General features: G+C 40.6%; 2 long non-coding RNA genes across 3 annotated transcripts; one reads left to right on the top strand and one right to left on the bottom strand.

Moving 5' to 3' along the window:
* Positions 1 to 2,592: 2,592 nt before the first annotated feature.
* On the bottom strand, positions 2,593 to 21,912 carry LOC138979167 (uncharacterized). The gene is made up of 4 exons (XR_011459911.1): positions 21,797 to 21,912; positions 5,599 to 5,937; positions 3,191 to 3,520; positions 2,593 to 2,741 (listed from the first exon to the last, which is right to left on the bottom strand). It is a non-coding gene; the product is annotated as an uncharacterized lncRNA (long non-coding RNA).
* Positions 8,117 to 10,550, top strand: LOC138977963 (uncharacterized). Of its 2 annotated transcripts, XR_011459540.1 has the most exons (4): positions 8,117 to 8,202; positions 8,610 to 8,706; positions 9,327 to 9,373; positions 10,312 to 10,550. It is a non-coding gene; the product is annotated as an uncharacterized lncRNA (long non-coding RNA). The 2 variants fall into 2 exon arrangements; XR_011459539.1 differs by having other exon boundaries at positions 8,127 to 8,706.
* Positions 21,913 to 22,814: the final 902 nt, after the last annotated feature.

Here is a 22,814-nt window from a genome sequence, read left to right as displayed (position 1 = left end):
GGCGATAATAAGTGAAGCTAAAAACGTCTGCTGCATCACAAACATTGCCTTGCTGCCATCTCATTCTGTACAATCAAACCTTTTATGAAGGTATGCAAGCGATGAATGAACATGCAACATTTCTTACCTGAACGTTTATTTTGACATACCACGACATTAATTAAAGAATATATTACAGTACGTTAACCTTTCAATTATCATGAGAAGAGGTATCTCAAAACATCTCACAACACAACTCACGGGTCACGTGACTGGTGAACGCTGTGTTGATTGGCCGCACCCAGTCCAGCTGACACGTGACCATCATCCCATCGTGCTGTCTGCTCACTTTACCAGAGGGGAACGACAGTTGAGTCACGCCGTAGTCTCCTGTTGCTATGGTGATGTTCCCTAGCAACCAGACCAGCCGTCCTGCCGGGGATCCCAGAGAGTCAGCGGTACAGGCACACGGCACCACGCCAGTCTCGGGGATGTAGTTCAGCTCACTGCAGTTGTGGGTCGGCTGGCTGGGTGTGGCTTAAGTACAAGAATGACCATAGGTCAGAAATCAGCCGGCTGGGTGTGGCTACAGTATAAACATGACCGAGTGTTGTAAATAAACCTGTGTATTCTTAACACTGGCACTCTAACGGATACACATGCACACACACGTGTACACACACACACATACACGCCCACACACAAACACACATAAGCATTCCTCCCCCTACTCCCCCCCCCCCCTACCCCCAGTTACTTACTGATGTTAAGCGTGTAGACAACGTAACCTCTGGCGTATAGGGAAAAGCCGTAATATACATTAACTGTAAGACTTGCGTAGATCCCCGGTGTAGGTAAGAGCGGCCAGGAGTGTGTCAATCGTCCCCTGTAGTACACCTTGTTGTCCGTGCTGTTTGTGTAGGGCGTCAGCATGTCACGGTAAGAGAGGCGACTATCAACCACGTAGTTGTGTTCTCCTGTTTGGAGGCCATGCCTTAGAAACTTAATTGGAAAGATAATAACAAAAAGCAACTGTTACATTATGGTCACTAGCTTGTTGGTGGTTGAATATGTCGTTGATATTTTTGGGGGGCAATTCAAGACAAAGAACGGCTCCGAGTAGTGTTGAAGCAATGATTTGTCTTTTTGTCGCATATAAAGATATTAAAAGTCAACACCTTCAAACAAACACTCCACAGATGACTTCGCATTCCTTTAGAGTTGAAAGCCAAACGGAATGGTTTGCCACGGTTAGTCAGTTTGCATCTTCTGCCAAAATGCGATTATCATTCCCCGTGATCACAATCTGAAGCTAAACCGTGTGTGCGGTATGCAAAATGGACCCACATGGCACAATTTATGATTCTCTTACGTTATGAAACATAATGTCTTGACGCAAACAGTTACTACCCAAGATAATAACTCTCTCTCTCGTCGAGACCACTAGAGTCCCATGTAGGTTTTGGACGTACTTAGTTCACATGCGGGGCCTGATCGAGAATTTCCGTCTCGCTTTTTATATTTAGTCAAGTTTTGACTAAATATTTTAACATCGAGGGGGAATCGAAACGAGGGTCGTGGTGTATGTGCGTGTGTGTGTGTGCGTGTGTGCATGTGTGCGTGTGTGTGTGTGTGTGTCTGTGTGTGTGTGTAGAGCGAAACTACTGGACCGATCTTTATGAAATTTGACATGAGAGTTCCTGGGTATGAAATCCCCGAACGTTTTTTTCATTTTTTTGATAAATGTCTTTGATGACGTCATATCCGGCTTTTCGTGAAAGTTGAGGCGGCACTGTCACGCCCTCATTTTTCAACCAAATTGGTTGCAATTTTGGTCAAGTAATCTTCGACGAAGCCCGGACTTCGGTATTGCATTTCAGCTTGGTGGCTTAAAAATTAATTGATGACTTTGGTCATTAAAAATCTGAAAATTGTAAAAAAAAAATAAAAATGTATAAAACGATCCAAATTTACAATTATCGTATTCTCCATCATTTGCTGATTCCAAAAACATATAAATATGTTATATTCGGATTAAAAACAAGCTCTGAAAATTAAATATATAAAAATTATTATCAAAATTAAATTGTCCCAATCAACTTAAAAACACTTTCATCTTATTCCTTGTCGGTTCCTGATTCCAAAAACATATAGATATGATATGTTTGGATTAAAATCACGCTCAGAAAGTTAAAACAAAGAGAGGTACAGAAAAGCGTGCTATCCTTCTTAGCGCAACTACTACCCCGCTCTTCTTGTCAATTTCACTGCCTTTGCCATGAGCGGTGGACTGACGATGCTACGAGTATACGGTCTTGCTGAAAAATGGAAGCTACTTGACTAAATATTGTATTTTCGCCTTACGCGACTTGTTTCGTCTTACGCTGTCCCGAAATTGTAAAAAAAAATACACTTTTCGGCTCATTATGAGAAAGTCAACGAAACTTTGTATCTTTCAAAGGGATAGATGCATAATACATGACTGAAAGCCTGAGGGGCTCCGTAAACACGGATGTGAGAAGTGTAAATTTACATTCAGTTAAAGTTGATGCTGTACTGACGATTTAATATGTTTGGGGTGTTGGATTGCTTTGACTGATATGGGCATGCGGTGTTTAGCTCCATACTTACTTGAACATATTCATACACTGTGAAGTTATAACCTCCCGAGCTGGAGAAGACGTTGCTGACGTCACACGACAAGATGGTGGACCAGTTTGCAGGGCTCATCTCACCGTGACAATTGCTGACTGTAGCTGGACCTGACAACAGAAGATCCAGACACGTACATGAGAAGGAAGGGGTCATAACACCTGTGGGGACGTCAAACCCCCTTAGTTCGTTCGAACACGTGTTGGTACAAACATTCTTCACGGGTCTAGGCTAGCTGGCAAATGAGAGAGCTACAGCTTACACCAGAAGCACTTATGTGAGTGCAAAACACTAACGTTTAAGATGACCAGATCTGTTTTATTTTGCCGACAAGCAGTTTTGCAATTGAAAACTACCACCATGAGGGGCAAACCATGATAGATCGTCATTCGGAAAATTCCATAACTTTAACATCTGATGAGTCGTTTCAGTCAGAACAAGCGACCATTTCTCATTGTAATGTGACACTGACCATCCCCTGGTCTGTACCCTCAACAGGTCACTTGGACACAGGTCAAGCGAAGCACGACGGAGGACTGGGAGGCAGTGAAATACTTACTGTACACATTCAAAGTAACGCTGTCTGTCTCCGTCAGACCATTGTAAGTGTGGTAACAGAACAATTCTCCGCCCTTGCTTCCGTCGATCCCCTGGATGTAGAGGTCACTCCCGAGATTATCCATACTTCGCAAGGTGAAGCCTGAAACATGTGGCGAGATGCAGGTCGTGGCATTTGTACAGGTGCCCAGGTCCAGTGTTTGCCCCGTGTATGTAGTCAGGCTCCACCTCACTATGCTTGGGGTGTAGGGAGAGTTGAAGCAGGTAATTAAACGCCTGTTGCTGTCGTTTTCACGGAATTCAAATGCCTTTACATATCTGAAAGAAACTCCTGAAATGTTGTAATGAATTATACAAACACTGCCTAATGCACTGCTGACACAATTTAATGGAGAATTGACTGCCACACAAAAAACGTGCCATGCCATTATTGTATTGATTTACAATGGTAAACAGTTACCAAGGGACGACCTGAACAGCGTGTCCGATTTCGACATTAAATATTCTTATTATGTTTTAGCAAAGGCTGTATCGGTTTGCTTACGTATAACATTATTTCTATAGGGTGACCCCCCAAAAAATGCAACACCTAAACATTCTGATAACTTCTACATCTGTAGACCAAATTACTTCACATGTGGTGTACATTAACTACAGCTTATGGGTGACCAGTCAAAAAAGCGGATAATTTGTTGTTCAAATTGTGTGACTTTATGCCCTTTCAAAAAAATATTCCGAATTCGGAGATCGACTCAACAGTACGATCTTTGAAATTGATCAGTAGACAAACTTACCCGATATACGCCCTCTACAATGTTACCTTTTGGGTTATTTGAAGGACCTGGTATACAATAATCAACCTTAGACAATGACTGACTCTAATACAGCAAATACAGGCGTGGAGGAAAGCATTCATGTCATTGAGGAATTGTGCACACCACTGCGCAAGAGTGACTTTACAACAAATTGGGCAAATTTCCAGTCATTTGAGTTGAGCGAATATCTTCATAGTTGCTGTGCATGAACTTCAGTTTGTTTACGACCATTCCTGTATGTAGGTCAAATGGTCCGACTTTTACTAAAAAATTTGTTCCAAATTACCCTTCCAAAATTGTCAATGACACTAACGCAATCCTGTCTATGGATTGTCCTGAATCTGGCTGTAACTGCTTTCTTCAGGTCACCGATGATCAATGTGAAAAGAGGGTGTTTTTGTATACTCGGAAATTCAGATAATCAAAAAGGATAAAGTCTGGATTGTTTAAAACAGTGAAGTATGACTACGGCGGAATGTCACAACTCGTACGTACTGTTGTGTCGATCCCCGGTTTTGGAAGATTTGATTGAAAGTGCACACAGATTATGGAAAAAATTAACCCATTCATTGTAAAGTTACACTTGTGGACAAAAGCGATTTCAGGAATAATTTGTCTTTTCTCCATAAGCAGTTTTCTTTCTTAATTTTTTGAGTGAGAAAAAAGAGAGTCGTGGGGAGCAGAATATATTATCTAGGTTAGTCTTACAAAATTAGGGGGTGTACTTCGGAACTGAACTCTCACACTTAGCGTTTATAAGCTATCTCATCAGAGGTACTTGCAACTAAAAGCCCAATGAGTGCACTTTCCTCTCATATGTATTTGATTAGATTGTGTCTAACAAAACGTCTTTGATGAGATTTGACATTATCCGGAAAAGTGAAAATGACGTGACGTAACACAATTTCTGAAATGCAAGGCCTCCTGGTGCTCCTATGTGTTGCACGCAAACAATCTTTTCACTTGCTCTTTAACACCTTCCAATTACTTGATAGTTCACTATGAAATATTTACTCTGCTGCCTGCGGTTAAGCCGATATTGCCGTTTTTTGCAACAAAGTGTTTTTTCTGAAGTGCATTTTTCAAAAAAACTGGGCTACTTTGCCCTAAAATTGCGTAAACCTGCTGCCACTTTTGGGTATCAAGAAAAGCTGTTTCAAGACTATATGCATTTGTCTGTCAAATGAAACCAAATTTGCCCGGGAGTACCGCATGTGCCTTAAATTCCTTAACTAAGTGCCTTTTTCCGATTTGGTTCGTCCAATACACACACACACACACACACACACACACACACACACACACACACAACTGCACTGTGTAACACACATTGGAGAAGATGGGGGGGGGAGGCAGCGGGGGTCCGAAAAGGTGTTAAAGAGATAATAAACTACCTTTTTACCCCGAAGCACACTTAAGAGGGGTGGCGGTATCGGAAGGGTGGGGGTCCTTTTGGGATTGCGAACGATTTGACATTTCGGCGGTTGGGGCCATTTGCAGTATGTGGAGGCCATACCAGGTGCGTCTGTCTAGAAGTTTGGCTCAACAAAATATGATACTCGCGATTAACATGTGCATTAGATGCAATACTCACGTGCAACGTTCAGCGGACAAGTGTCGGTCAGAACAGTCCCGTCTGTCAGTGTCTCCTGGCAGGTCACCTCCCCGGAGAACTGGGAAGCAATATTGACGAAATGTACATATGAGCTATATGGGCCATATATATAGTGCCTGCTATATAGGACAGAGCTGCTGTAGGGAGACGTACAGTTGCCTGGCCCATAGCATGTTGCCAGGTGCAGTGTGGCTCCAGTCTCCTTGACCACTGTCCATCTCACAGTGGATGTGCTGTTAATGGTGCAGTACAGGGACGGGTCTTCATATCCCTCTACATACTTCCTGTCGCCCTGACAGTTCCAGATCCGTGCTCCTTCTGAAAAAGAAAAGTGCAGCTTCTGTGTGCACCACTGCGGCATTTTTTTATTTTTTATTTTTTTTTTACACTTACTTATTATTTACAAAGAAACACAAGCAAACAATGAGGACATTATGAACGTACTACCTGCTTAATAATAATACAGTCAAAGGCATTGTTGGTAATTCAAATATGGTTGCATAGACTGACCATTTGTGACAGCGTTTGCGAAAGAAGGGTATAACCAAGTCGCACAACACACTTTTGAGTAACGTGCTAAAAACCGTTGGCACAAAGCCACATATATTCTTTCGTGTTTTACATGTTAAACATTTTGGACTCTACGGGGTCAAATTTTTAATACTCGTACATACAAAGTTAACAAGTAAGTGTGCATACAGCTCTGTATTCATGAGAATAGTTTGTGTGTGTGTGTGTGTGTGTGTGTGTATGTATGTATGTGTGTGTGTGTGTGTGTGTGTGTGTGTGTGTGTGTGTGTGTGTGTGTGTGTGTGTGTGTGTGTATTCCTTAATTACCTTTTAAATTCCCAAATAACTGGTTTCTAAACCCGAGAGCATTGACACACTTAGAATGTTCAAACTAAGACAGATAGAATAGATCTGTTGTCTGCTCTAGGATAGTTCATGGCCTCAAAATCTCATTTCAAGAAACACAGTTTTCGTGTGCGTCGTCTCATTGTAGCCGCCGGCTATTTATATACTTACATACTTAGGTTTTGCTCTTGTGGTTGTTTGAATGTCTAGTTGATTGTCCGGTGAAGCCTGGGGACTGTATCTCTGGTACTCTGACTACTCTGGGGTCACTTGAGCTCAAATATGGCGAGTAACTTGGAATTGTGGGGCCAAGGGTTTGTGCAATAAATTACGTTCCTAACGGTAGACAAACGGAAGATATTAGCTTTACACGCTTTTCACGCTTTTGGCACCCGGTCAGGAAAAAAAATTCCCTGTAAAGCGGGTGCTAAAGATTTGGCATGAGGACGCGCGTTTCAACCATAGATGTGTATATCTATGTTTCAACCTAACACTTGACGTCGAAGACAAGTGCTAAGTGAGACCTAAACTCAAGTTGAACCTTTATACACGAAGCATGGAAGCTTTTACAAAGCATGGGCGTGTACACTAGTCAGATAACATGTTTTTTAATTTGTTTCAGCTGTTGTCAAAGACGTTTTCAACTTAAAATGACTGTGGTACTGTCATTGCATATGTCTGGGTTTGAAACATCGTCCCGCGGCGCTCTCAATATACTCCAAGAGAGGCTTGGTTTCGACGAGCGCACAATAGCTCAATTGTTTAGGGCGCTTATGTGGGAAGGCGTAGGTGCGTGAATCGACGCTCCTTATGGCCGGAATATTTTTAACAGCTCAGTTGGAGGTTTAATTGGTGTATGAACGGGAGGTGAATTTTTCAGTAACAGTCATACAAGGTACACGACTCGTGATTGCTTCCCGGTTTTTGAAGCTTGCAAATAAATTGAGTTGTTTCCCTTGATACACGTGACTTGCTCTTCCGCCATGTTCAAATTAGTGAAGATTTGCGTGGTTTTTTCGAACAACAAAAATGAATCGAAGGCGAGCCTTGTCACGGGAGGAGATTCTCCGGATGTTGGATCTTGAGGATCCTGTAAATCATGATTCCGACGTGTCGTTTTCGCCTCAAGAAAGCGATAATAGCAGTCAGTGAAAGTGAGAAAGAAACAGTGCCAGTGCCTCAGCCTGTTGTTGCTAGTACGAGTCGGCAAACTACACGTGGCAGGGGTGGTACTGCTAGACGCACATCTCGGAATCGTGTAGGTGCAAGGGGGCGTGGCAGCACTGATAACAATGGCTGGCTGGAGCCTCCTAATCCTTTTGGGCTCATCAGTGAAGAGGACATACCAACATACACTGGTGTCTCTGGCATGACAGTTCCACTTCCCACTGACAGGACCCCACTGGGATATTTCACATTGTTTGTCGACAACGTTGTCATCGATCGTTTTGTCTTGGAGACAAACAAGTTTGCAAAGCAGGTAAAGGAGCACTTGCCCGACTTCTATTACCTGAAACGATGGAACTGTGATACTGGCACTGATTCAACTGAGATGAGAAAGCTCATAGGAATATTGATGGCAATTACACATTATGTCAATAACATTATTATGAAGAATGAAGATTTTCAACTTAATATCATTGAAGAAATGAAATCAAGCATTTTTGTTCATTCTGTATTTGATTATTATTTTCCAGTCTTTGGGTTGGCATAGTGGGTGAAATAAGGGTGAGTATCGGTTGGTGTTATTTTTTAGGTCTTGGTGATGTAATATTTTCCCTACGGTATTATTCATGGTTATCATAGTGCAGATTCCAGGGAAACGGTTTTTTGAACAGCCTCTTAAACTGAAAAGCTACAAGGTCAACAACATAAACAGGTTACTGGTGTCTCGGGCATTGATTTTTGTAAAAAGATTTGCACAGCAATTTTTGTGTGTGTAAAGAGATAATGAAAATAAAGCATAACAACTTTTATATTTTTGAAGTGGAATTAAATGTTTTCATTTTTTTATTTTGAAGTGTTTTTGTATGCAGGTTTTATTGGATGGGTGGGGGGTGGTTTTGATGGTTCTGATTTATTATGATGTAAGGGTGTTTTTTTTCCTTAATTATTTATTTAATTGGTTTATGCAGACTTCATGGCAGCCATTGACCTGACGATATGACAGCCATGAATATCGAACGCAGAAGAAGAAAAAGAAGAAGACAGTCTAACAGGAAAATAATTCTGGTATGCTCATAATGTCTATGCCAGTTAAAAAAAAGTCATGAATTGAAGTTTACCCAGGTTAGACATTAGCATGTCGTAATTGTGACAATGAATGTATCCGTAAACGCACCAAGAGACTTACTTAGAAAAATTGAAGTCATGCATCGTCAATATGACTACAATCACAAACTGAATAAGGGGAAATCATGTCAATTTGGTGGTCTGGATCATCAGCTGTTGCTCATTCGCTATAATGGTCTACTTGACAAAGCCCGTCTTCATGTGCTTCTTTGTTTCTTTATACCTAGTGTAGACAACATGTAGGCGTTTGCAGACCGTTTATTGTATTGCTGTTGTTTGTTTGTGAGTAAAACTATGGTGTGACCTCAATTGTTTGAAATTTGTTGTGTATGTTCTACTTTGTGTAAGGTGTTTCTCCATGCCCCCAGAAGAACCGACATTATATTAAAACCTTCATACCCTGAAAATACTTGCATACTAGATGTTGTTTCTTATTGTAATGATTGGGGACAGGCAAGCTCTTAAATTGTGCAAGCCTTCAGAAAACTGTCAAGTCTGATTTGCTAGAACAAGCGATATTAACACGTTATCAAGATGAATATTTGATTAAATATGTGCAGGAACTACTTCAGCAGATTCATATGGCCAGTCTCACAATGCAAGGAAGGTGAGTAAATTGAATTATGTCTTTCCCACCTGTTCTGTGTTTAGTGTCAGCCGTGATTGCCTGATGAGAATTTGAAAACATGTTGCTAACTAACATGAACCCAACCATGAAACGTGATGTAGGTGAGTAGCCCATCTAGAAAAACGAACCTGTTCTAATTCCGAATTAGAACAGGTTCTTTTTTCTAGATGGGCTACTCACCTACATCACGTTTTATGGTTGGGTTCATGTTAGTTAGCAACATGTTTTCACATAGAAAATGGTGGGCACCTGAACAAATATCTGCACATTACAATGAAGTCTTACTTTGTGATCTGATGGTTTAATAACCCCATCCCCCCCCCACCCCCCAAGACGAAGCTCACATAACTACCAACTACACAATTTCCTTACAGAATCAAACAATGGGAAGAATCAGGATTCAGCAGTGCTAGGTCGTTGAGGGGGATAGCTATCACTAGGCACTCAGCAATGAAAAGTTGAGATTTTCACGGACATAAACAAAATCCGGTAACTTACGGACAGTAAATTTCACAGGGAAGGGAACAAGAACGTCAAAAATCGAAAAGTATGTTTTTTCTTTCAAACCATTGATAGAGCTCTGAAGCTTCACACAAGTTTTGCAGAGAGAGCACTCGGCCTATTCATTTTTGGCACTAAAACATGCGCACACACAAAAAGAAAGTTTTTAAAAAGTGGCGCCGATGTATTCTCTCACTCACAGCCTTAGAATATTGCAGTTTGTATGTTACCAAATTGAGGCATGATTTTACTCCATCTAATTACCTGACCAAATCTGCGACAGTCGGGAAAACTTCTTACAAGTCGGATTGGGCCTTCAATCAAATACTCAGAAACCAGCAGCTACTTTAAGTAATACTAATTTTGTTGTTATTTTTTACAGCTTGTACTGAATGTGTTTTCTTTTATCTCCTCAGAATCGAGTCAGCCAGAGAAAGACCATTGAGAGGGAGAGCGCACAGTAAAGCATATATGGCATGCACTTCGGTGGACCAGTGCCATCATCTTCATAACAAGAGATGCAGATCATATTTTCTTATGTTTAAGTATAGCTGTTAGCAAAAGTATTTGACGATTCTTGGGTACGACTTTCGTGTTTAATCCTATCAGCTTGTGCACAGCCCCAAAATCTGTTTTATTTTGATTTATCATTTATAGTTTGATTTTTTGACTCACATGCGAAGCAAAAGTGAGTCTATGTACTCACCCGAGTCGTCCGTCCGTCCGTCCGGAAAACTTTAACGTTGAATATTTCTTGGACACTATTCAGTCTATCAGTACCAAATTTGGCAAGATGGTGTATGATGACAAGGCCCCAAAAAACATACATAGCATCTTGACCTTGCTTCAAGGTCAAGGTCGCAGGGGCCATAAATGTTGTCTAAAAAACAGCTATTTTTCACATTTTCCCCATTTTCTCTGAAGTTTTTGAGATTGAATACCTCACCTATATATGATATATAGGGCAAAGTAAGCCCCATCTTTTGATACCAGTTTGGTTTACCTTGCTTCAAGGTCAAGGTCACAGGAGCTCTTCAAAGTTGGATTGTATACATATTTTGAAGTGATCTTGACCCTGAACTATGGAAGATAACTGTTTCAAACTTAAAAATTATGTGGGGCACATGTTATGCTTTCATCATGAGACACATTTGGTCCCATATGATCAAGGTCAAGGTCACTTTGACCCTTATGAAATGTGACCAAAATAAGGTAGTGAACCACTGAAAGTGACCATATCTCATGGTAGAAAGAGCCAATAAGCACCATTGTACTTCCTATGTCTTGAATTAACAGCTGTGTTGCATGACCTTGGATGACCTTGACCTTGGGTCAAGGTCACATGTATTTTGGTAGGAAAAATGTGTAAAGCAGAAGGTCAAGCATGTGAGTCGTATGGGATTTAGTAAAGTATAATTTACAAGACAAAACACAGGTTTTTTTTTGGTTTTTTCTGTGCCTACTACTTGACAAGAGAACCACGAGATTTGTGCAGATTATTTAAAATTTTCTGTACAGTATATTTTACAAAGACAGATCCATATATAATTTTGTAATAGATGTTTACAATTTGTAGGTATGGTTTTTTTAAATCAACAGTTCGGATAGCCACAACAAGTGTGTATGTCTTGTGATTTGAGAGCTTTAGCACTGGATGCTTAGAATCCTCTTGATCATTTACTTCAGTAGGTTAAGCCACCTTCTCCAAAATCTTCTCTCCTATTCTGTGCTTACTACAGTGGGTTTGACAAGAGAACCACGAGATTTGTTTTCGTACATATCTTGCTTTTATTCTCTGCACTTTAATATTTTAATCATATGTGCACATTTTTTTTTAACTGTGTTTTTGAGTCACTTGAGAAAAAGTGACTCTATGTAATCGGTCAGTGTTAGTCTGTCCGGCCGGCCGGACGGCCGGCCGGCCGTCCGTAGACACCACCTTAACGTTGGACTTTTCTCGGAAACTATCAAAGCGATCGGGCTCATATTTTGTTTAGTCGTGACCTCCAATGACCTCTACACTTTAACGATGGTTTCGTTGACCTTTGACCTTTTTCAAGGTCACAGGTCAGCGTCAAAGGAAAAATTAGACATTTTATATCTTTGACAAAGTTCATCGGATGTGATTGAAACTTTGTAGGATTATTCTTTACATCAAAGTATTTACATCTGTAGCCTTTTACGAACGTTATCAGAAAAAACAAGGGAGATAACTAGCCTTTTCTGTTCGGCAACACACAACTTAACGTTGGGCTTTTCTCGGAAACTATAAAAGTGACCGGGCTCAAATTTTATGTGAACGTGACTCCCAGTGACCTCTACACTTTGACGTCTGCTTTGGTGACCTTTGACCTTTTTCAAGGTCACAGGTATGCTTCAGGTATGCATTGTGTTGTGAATAGCAATTTCTTCCTGTCCATCTGATGCCTCATATAATATTCAGAACTGCGAAAGTGACTCGATCGAGCGTTTGCTCTTCTTGTTGTTTTTGTTTTCCTGTATTCAAAGTGTGTATGGAAACCACAACCTGTCACAGCAGTATTATTAATCTGGATCTCCCTGCTAAGAACGTAATTAACAGAACGTGTGCATGTAGCTAAAGAACTTAAAAAGAATTTCTGCTACTTCACTCAAAATACGTCCATCCTCACACTCATATTTTCTTAAAATAATATTTGTTCATACAAACATGTTTGCGAATTATTCAATTTTGCGTAAAATATTCAATTACGATTTCTTTGTGTGTTGCAAAATTATGTAATAAAATTATGCAAGATCAAATTCAAAACAGCAATAAAGCTGCTGACGGCAGAATACCTCTGTTGACTTCTCTATCTGTTGGGTCAAACTATGCCACAGACATGTTTCTTCTAGTAGCTCAATATTACGTGATACAGTCTCAAAGACAGAACAACGCAATAACCTTTTTTTGTGTAGATTCGATTGACTTTTTCCTGAAATAAAATATTCATGAAGCCGGTTCTGACTGAGTTAATATATTTCTGGAAAGCTGAACAACGCAATGCGTCTGTGACTGGTGAAGAAGCAGAGCTGGAGCTTTTTGTATTGTTTGTCGTTGGTTTTATTACACACGCACTCACATACGGTCAACAAAATGTTGCATGTTCCTGCTTGACAAACAAATGCCTGCATACATGCGTGCACGTACGAACGTACGAACATTCATACCTGTGCAAACAATCTGCCACTTCAAGTTCAACACCCAAACCCCACACATTCCTCCAAAAGGAGTCTGAAGTATAATACTGGCATTTGTGGTATTGAACGAGGACCTCAACTTCCATTGTCTAGTGCATGTGGGTCTCATGTTGTACGTGTGAAACCACTTACTTAAAAAAGAAAAAATCTTGTAAGCTTATCAACAAAAAACGAACAATTATATTCTTAAACAAACTGGTTAGAATAACAGATTTAGGAGAATGCAATGCAAGGAACATCATTATCTAATTCGGTCGATGCTTAGATCTAGAAAAGCACCCACTTATTCCAGTATAATAGAGAAAAAATCCAATTGAAAAAGTTCCAGATTAGCTAGCAAACTCGAACTTGCCCTGCATTCATGCAAGGTCGAACCACTTTCCTATGGCAATCCGAATGGTGCAAAAGTCCCTTTTAGCTCTTGATGTCTAAATAACACATTATTTAGCTAAATAACGCGTTATTTAGCTAAACAATGCTTTATTTAGCTATATCATGCATTATTTAGCTAAATAATGCATTGTTTACATTAAACAATGCATTATTTACAGATACAGAAAAAAGAGAGCCCAGAGCACTAAATAATGCATTGTTTAGCATAAATAAGAGATTGTGTTTGTAAATAACTCATTATTTATAAATAATTACGCGTTTTCTCTAAACAATATATTAGGCTATATGTAAATAAAGTGTTATTTAAATAAATAAAATATTATTTAGATAAATAAAATATTATTTATCTAAATAAAATATTATTTAGATAAATAAAATATTATATGTAAATAAAATATTATTTATCTAAATAAAATATTATTTATCTAAATAAAATATTATTTAGATAAATAATTTATTATTTAGATAAATAATTTATTATTTAGATAAATAATTTATTATTTAGATAAATAATTTATTATTTACTGTTTTTGCCTTGAAATAGTATTATTACACTAAATAATGCTTTATATAGCTATATAATAGGTTTCCGCTATATAATTCATGATTTGGTAAATAATACATTATATACCGTAAATAAAATATTATATACCGTAAACAATTCATTGTTTAGCGCATCGCGAAGCCGTTTTTTCTCTTGTTGTTTTTTTCCACGTGTTTCCGTGGATCCACGAGAGCTCTGTTGATTCTCAAACTGACCAATCAGACAACTAGCATCTGTACACTAATTAAAGTCCCATTGTTGAGTGTGACGAAAACTCGTGGTGACGATTTTAAAACATGTTGGGTCACGCATGGTCCAATCTTACATGGTCCAATCTTACATGGTCCAACCTTACATGGTCCAACCTTACATGGTCCAACCTTACATGGTCCAATCTTACATGGTCCAACCTTACATGGTCCAACCTTACATGGTCCAATCTTACATGGTCCAATCTTACATGGTCCAACCTTACATGGTTCAACCTTACATGGTCCAATCTTACATGGTCCAATCTTGCATGGTCCAATCTTACATGGTCCAATCTTACATGGTCCAACCTTACATGGTCCAACCTTACATGGTCCAATCTTACATGGTCCAACCTTACATGGTCCAACCTTACATGGTCCAATCTTACATGGTCCAATCTTGCATGGTCCAATCTTGCATGGTCCAACCTTACATGGTCCAATCTTACATGGTCCAACCTTACATGGTCCAACCTTACATGGTCCAATCTTACATGGTCCAATCTTACATGGTCCAACCTTACATGGTTCAACCTTACATGGTCCAATCTTACATGGTCCAATCTTGCATGGTCCAATCTTACATGGTCCAACCTTGCATGGTCCAACCTTGCATGGTCCAATCTTACATGGTCCAACCTTACATAGTCCAATCTTACATGGTCCAACCTTACATGGTCCAACCTTACATGGTCCAATCTTACATGGTCCAATCTTGCATGGTCCAATCTTACATAGTCCAACCTTGCATGGTCCAACCTTGCATGGTCCAACCTTACATGGTCCAACCTTACATGGTCCAACCTTACATGGTCCAATCTTACATGGTCCAACCTTACATGGTCCAACCTTACATGGTCCAATCTTACATGGTCCAATCTTGCATGGTCCAATCTTGCATGGTCCAACCTTACATGGTCCAATCTTACATGGTCCAACCTTACATGGTCCAACCTTACATGGTCCAATCTTACATGGTCCAATCTTACATGGTCCAACCTTACATGGTTCAACCTTACATGGTCCAATCTTACATGGTCCAATCTTGCATGGTCCAATCTTACATGGTCCAACCTTGCATGGTCCAACCTTGCATGGTCCAATCTTACATGGTCCAACCTTACATGGTCCAACCTTACATGGTCCAATCTTACATGGTCCAACCTTACATGGTCCAACCTTACATGGTCCAATCTTACATGGTCCAATCTTGCATGGACCAATCTTGCATGGTCCAACCTTGCATGGTCCAATCTTACATGGTCCAATCTTGCATGGTCCAATCTTACATGGTCCAACCTTGCATGGTCCAACCTTGCATGGTCCAATCTTACATGGTCCAATCTTACATGGTCCAACCTTACATGGTCCAACCTTACATGGTCCAACCTTACATGGTCCAACCTTGCATGGTCCAATCTTACATGGTCCAACCTTACATGGTCCAACCTTACATGGTCCAACCTTACATGGTCCAATCTTACATGGTCCAACCTTACATGGTCCAATCTTACATGGTCCAATCTTACATGGTCCAACCTTGCATGGTCCAACCTTGCATGGTCCAACCTTGCATGGTCCAATCTTACATGGTCCAATCTTACATGGTCCAACCTTACATGGTCCAACCTTACATGGTCCAACCTTACATGGTCCAATCTTACATGGTCCAACCTTACATGGTCCAACCTTGCATGGTCCAATCTTACATGGTCCAATCTTACATGGTCCAACCTTACATGGTCCAACCTTACATGGTCCAACCTTACATGGTCCAATCTTACATGGTCCAACCTTACATGGTCCAATCTTACATGGTCCAATCTTGCATGGTCCAATCTTACATGGTCCAACCTTGCATGGTCCAACCTTGCATGGTCCAATCTTACATGGTCCAACCTTACATGGTCCAACCTTACATGGTCCAATCTTACATGGTCCAACCTTACATGGTCCAACCTTACATGGTCCAATCTTACATGGTCCAATCTTGCATGGTCCAATCTTGCATGGTCCAACCTTACATGGTCCAATCTTACATGGTCCAACCTTACATGGTCCAACCTTACATGGTCCAATCTTACATGGTCCAATCTTACATGGTCCAACCTTACATGGTTCAACCTTACATGGTCCAATCTTACATGGTCCAATCTTGCATGGTCCAATCTTACATGGTCCAACCTTGCATGGTCCAACCTTGCATGGTCCAATCTTACATGGTCCAACCTTACATGGTCCAACCTTACATGGTCCAATCTTACATGGTCCAACCTTACATGGTCCAACCTTACATGGTCCAATCTTACATGGTCCAATCTTGCATGGACCAATCTTGCATGGTCCAACCTTGCATGGTCCAATCTTACATGGTCCAACCTTACATGGTCCAACCTTACATGGTCCAACCTTACATGGTCCAATCTTGCATGGTCCAATCTTACATGGTCCAACCTTGCATGGTCCAACCTTGCATGGTCCAATCTTACATGGTCCAATCTTACATGGTCCAACCTTACATGGTCCAACCTTACATGGTCCAACCTTACATGGTCCAACCTTGCATGGTCCAATCTTACATGGTCCAACCTTACATGGTCCAACCTTACATGGTCCAACCTTACATGGTCCAATCTTACATGGTCCAACCTTACATGGTCCAACCTTACATGGTCCAATCTTACATGGTCCAATCTTACATGGTCCAATCTTACATGGTCCAACCTTGCATGGTCCAACCTTGCATGGTCCAATCTTACATGGTCCAATCTTACATGGTCCAATCTTACATGGTCCAACCTTACATGGTCCAACCTTGCATGGTCCAATCTTACATGGTCCAATCTTACATGGTCCAACCTTACATGGTCCAACCTTACATGGTCCAACCTTACATGGTCCAATCTTACATGGTCCAATCTTGCATGGTCCAATCTTGCATGGTCCAACCTTACATGGTCCAACCTTGCATGGTCCAACCTTACATGGTCCAACCTTACATGGTCCAATCTTACATGGTCCAACCTTACATGGTCCAACCTTACATGGTCCAATCTTACATGGTCCAATCTTACATGGTCCAACCTTACATGGTTCAACCTTACATGGTCCAATCTTACATGGTCCAATCTTGCATGGTCCAATCTTACATGGTCCAACCTTGCATGGTCCAACCTTGCATGGTCCAATCTTACATGGTCCAACCTTACATGGTCCAACCTTACATGGTCCAATCTTACATGGTCCAACCTTACATGGTCCAACCTTACATGGTCCAATCTTACATGGTCCAATCTTGCATGGTCCAATCTTGCATGGTCCAATCTTACATGGTCCAACCTTACATGGTCCAACCTTACATGGTCCAATCTTACATGGTCCAACCTTACATGGTCCAACCTTGCATGGTCCAATCTTACATGGTCCAATAATATATATGGACCATGTAAGATTGGACCATGTAAGGTTGGACCATGTAAGATTGGACCATGTAAGGTTGGACCATGCACGATTGGACCATGTAAGGTTGGACCATGTAAGATTGGACCATGCAAGGTTGGACCATGTAAGGTTGGACCATGTAAGATTGGACCATGCAGGGTTGGACCATGCAAGGTTGGACCATGTAAGATTGGACCATGCAAGATTGGACCATGTAAGATTGGACCATGTAAGGTTGAACCATGTAAGGTTGGACCATGTAAGATTGGACCATGTAAGATTGGACCATGTAAGGTTGGACCATGTAAGGTTGGACCATGTAAGATTGGACCATGTAAGGTTGGACCATGTAAGGTTGGACCATGCAAGGTTGGACCATGTAAGATTGGACCATGTAAGGTTGGACCATGTAAGGTTGGACCATGCAAGGTTGGACCATGTAAGATTGGACCATGCAAGATTGGACCATGTAAGATTGGACCATGTAAGGTTGGACCATGTAAGGTTGGACCATGTAAGATTGGACCATGTAAGGTTGGACCATGTAAGGTTGGACCATGTAAGGTTGGACCATGTAAGATTGGACCATGTAAGATTGGACCATGCAAGGTTGGACCATGTAAGGTTGGACCATGTAAGATTGGACCATGTAAGGTTGGACCATGTAAGGTTGGACCATTTAAGGTTGGACCATGTAATATTGGACCATGTAAGATTGGACCATGCAAGGTTGGACCATGCAAGGTTGGACCATGTAAGATTGGACCATGCAAGATTGGACCATGTAAGATTGGACCATGTAAGGTTGGACCATGTAAGGTTGGACCATGTAAGATTGGACCATGTAAGATTGGACCATGCAAGGTTGGACCATGCAAGATTGGACCATGCAAGATTGGACCATGTAAGATTGGACCATGTAAGGTTGGACCATGTAAGGTTGGACCATATAAGGTTGGACCATGTAAGGTTGGACCATGTAAGGTTGGACCATGTAAGATTGGACCATGCAAGGTTGGACCATGCAAGGTTGGACCATGTAAGATTGGACCATGCAAGATTGGACCATGTAAGATTGGACCATGTAAGGTTGAACCATGTAAGGTTGGACCATGTAAGATTGGACCATGTAAGATTGGACCATGTAAGGTTGGACCATGTAAGGTTGGACCATGTAAGATTGGACCATGTAAAGTTGGACCATGCAAGATTGGACCATGCAAGATTGGACCATGTAAGGTTGGACCATGTAAGGTTGGACCATGTAAGGTTGGACCATGTAAGGTTGGACCATGTAAGGTTGGACCATGTAAGATTGGACCATGTAAGATTGGACCATGTAAGGTTGGACCATGTAAGATTGGACCATGTAAGGTTGGACCATGTAAGGTTGGACCATGTAAGGTTGGACCATGTAAGATTGGACCATGTAAGATTGGACCATGCAAGATTGGACCATGTAAGATTGGACCATGTAAGGTTGGACCATGTAAGGTTGGACCATGTAAGGTTGGACCATGTAAGATTGGACCATGTAAGATTGGACCATGCAAGGTTGGACCATGCAAGGTTGGACCATGTAAGATTGGACCATGCAAGATTGGACCATGTAAGATTGGACCATGTAAGGTTGAACCATGTAAGGTTGGACCATGTAAGATGGGACCATGTAAGATTGGACCATGTAAGGTTGGACCATGTAAGGTTGGACCATGTAAGATTGGACCATGTAAGATTGGACCATGCGTGACCCAACATGTTTTAAAATCGTCACCACGAGTTTTCGTCACACTCAACAATGGGACTTTAATTAGTGTACAGATGCTAGTTGTCTGATTGGTCAGTTTGAGAATCAACAGAGCTCTCGTGGATCCACGGAAACACGTGGAAAAAAACAACAAGAGAAAAAACGGCTTCGCGATGCGCTAAACAATGAATTGTTTACGGTATATAATATTTTATTTACGGTATATAATGTATTATTTACCAAATCATGAATTATATAGCGGAAACCTATTATATAGCTATATAAAGCATTATTTAGTGTAATAATACTATTTCAAGGCAAAAACAGTAAATAATAAATTATTTATCTAAATAATAAATTATTTATCTAAATAATAAATTATTTATCTAAATAATATTTTATTTAGATAAATAATATTTTATTTAGATAAATAATATTTTATTTACATATAATATTTTATTTATCTAAATAATATTTTATTTAGATAAATAATATTTTATTTATCTAAATAATATTTTATTTATTTAAATAACACTTTATTTACATATAATATATTGTTTAGAGAAAACGCGTAATTATTTATAAATAATGAGTTATTTACAAACACAATCTCTTATTTATGCTAAACAATGCATTATTTAGTGCTCTGGGCTCTCTTTTTTCTGTATCTGTAAATAATGCATTGTTTAATTTAAACAATGCATTATTTAGCTAAATAATGCATGATATAGCTAAATAAAGCATTGTTTAGCTAAATAACGCGTTATTTAGCTAAATAATGTGTTATTTAGACATCAAGAGCTAAAAGGGACTTTTGCACCATTCGGATTGCCATACTTTCCCTGCCTAGGGGGGGGGGGTTGGCGGGTAGAGGGCCGGTGCTGGCACACTCGGAGTGAAACGACATGTCACCTACTTCGATAGCTTCTCCGGATTTACGTGTACAAACAGCGTCCGGGTTTACCGCTTCGATTCTAAACCCTAGTTTCTCATGTTGGTAACAAACTGGCTATTTGTTTATCAGATGTGTCGTTGTTCCAAATTAAATGATGCTAGAATGCAAGATCGCAATCATTTGGTTATCAAACCAAGTTGTGTTCTTTTTTTCATCACCTTTCAAAGAGACACATTTTGTTTTGAATGGGGGACACTTTCCGTGAAGTTGGCGACAACGCTTTGTTTACACCTGGCGTCAGCGCGCTATCAGTATAGCCGAATATACGGCGTTGAAACTACTCACAATCAAAAGGTTTAAACCTGCAAATGATATTAAGATGCTCTTTTTAATCTGCCTTACTTATTCTTTTAAATTTAACATGTGTATGTTTCATTCCTTGGAACTGTTCAAATGTTTTACACTGAAAACCAAAGCCGATTACTTGCCTCTTTATGATTTATTTTAGCCTACTGAATTACGTCAAAACTACAGGCACAAACAGATAATGACGTCATTTTAAGTGGCACAAACATGTACATGAATGCCTTCCCTTTCGAATGATTTGCAGTTATAGAATTTCTGTCAAGCGGTTTAAATTTTATGTCCGTTTTATGAACCCAACCCTCTAAACGAGAATAGTAACGCCAAAGAAGGAAAACACACAAACCAACGTTTTTCTCACCGATGGTTTGGAATACTGCCCCACGACTTTAGTTTTAGTGTTGTGGTGTTAAAATATATCAGAAAAATGTGTTTGCTAACGTGACGCCAAAAAGTAACCAAAACGGTCCTTAGCCGACTGACTAGAAGTCGCATTATTCTGACACCGGACCAACCAGTCCTAGCACTAACCCCATAATGCCAGACGCCAGGCGGAGCAGCCACTAGATTGCCAATTTTAAAGTCTTAGGTATGACCCGGCCGGGGTTCGAACCCACGACCTCCCGGGAGATCACGGGGCGGACGCCTTACCACAAGGCCAACCGTGCCGGTGTGTGTGTGTGTGTGTGTGTGAATACGTGCGTGCGCGCGTGTGTGTGTGTGATATGTGTGCTTGCGCGTATGAATGTGTGTATGCGTGCGCGTATGAATGTGTTAGTGTATGTGTGTTAATGTGATTTAGTGTGTATGTCCGTGGTTGCGCGCGTGTGTGTGTGTGTGAGAGGGATGCAGTGTCTTGACTGGTTGACGGCTCAGCCAAAAGCATTGCACTTCTGCTTAATTTAATTTCCATTTCGGAAGTTTTTTTTATTACTTATGTTAATAGCACACCTGTTTGAAATTACGACCGAACGAATAACAATCTACGTTACAGTGAGCGGGGTTTTAAGGTTTGAAAATACTGTCAATAGTACTGATGAACACTGACCTGAAAACTCGAGAAGACACAGGCCGGCAAGAAGACCACACAGAAGGCGAGACACCATTGTTGGTTGTCAGGGACCGGAGAGAAACCTGTTCGTAACACCGCCTTGAACAAGTTCCTGTCGAGTTAAGGGAGCAAAGCAATCATCGGGCGGATGGAGTGACATAAGCATGTATAAAAAGCACACACACGGCAACTACTGCAAGCAATCTTCTTCCTTGTTGGAGTATTGTCACAATGAGAATCTACTCGTACCAGGTGAAGCATGTGAGTCATTCTTCATTACTGCTAACAGCAAGGTTGAAGCACTGCCAAAAATTAGAAATCCTGCTGTGCCTATACTCAATGTTGAAACAGGTTGATTATCTGGATTACCTTTTGGATTAAAGATGTCTTTTACAAGGATCACGAGACCGCCGCCGCTCAAATACTCTCAAAATTGACCGGACAGAAACGGAAGGGACCAGTTTTGCCTATTGTGAATTTTTGTCCATTTGTAATTGGTCCCTTACGTATATGTCCGGTCCATTTTGACGGTACCTTTATTTGAGCGGCGACACGTTATCCCTGTCAAAGAAATCTTTAATCCGAAAGGTGCTCCAGATAGTCAGATAGTGAGTTGAAAGGCATAGACAGTTTGAATAAAATGAAACAGGATTTAATCCTTTAATTTGGGTGCGAAATATGTTGCAATAATTTTTAAGCGAAGTTCATAGGTTTAAAACAAAACAAGAGGCGAAGCCTTCAAGGCTCACGTAAGAAATCGACAAACAGTAACACAAACTCAATCACTCCGTCACACATACACACACACACACACACACACACACACACACACACACACACACACACACACACACACACACACACACACAGTAAGCATAGGTGAAACTGTGCAAGAAAGCGAGACCCTGGATCTGCCAAGTAGTCTCGGCCCGCTCACAATAACAATGACCGAGACTTTCAGTAATTCCTTTGCGTGACGTCTAACCCTCTTACGTCATAATGTGACGTCTTCAAA

The sequence above is a fragment of the Littorina saxatilis genome, linkage group LG10 (assembly GCF_037325665.1).
Source record: "Littorina saxatilis isolate snail1 linkage group LG10, US_GU_Lsax_2.0, whole genome shotgun sequence".
Lineage (NCBI taxonomy): Eukaryota > Metazoa > Mollusca > Gastropoda > Littorinimorpha > Littorinidae > Littorina > Littorina saxatilis.
This window is presented reverse-complemented; position numbering and strand designations above follow the sequence as displayed.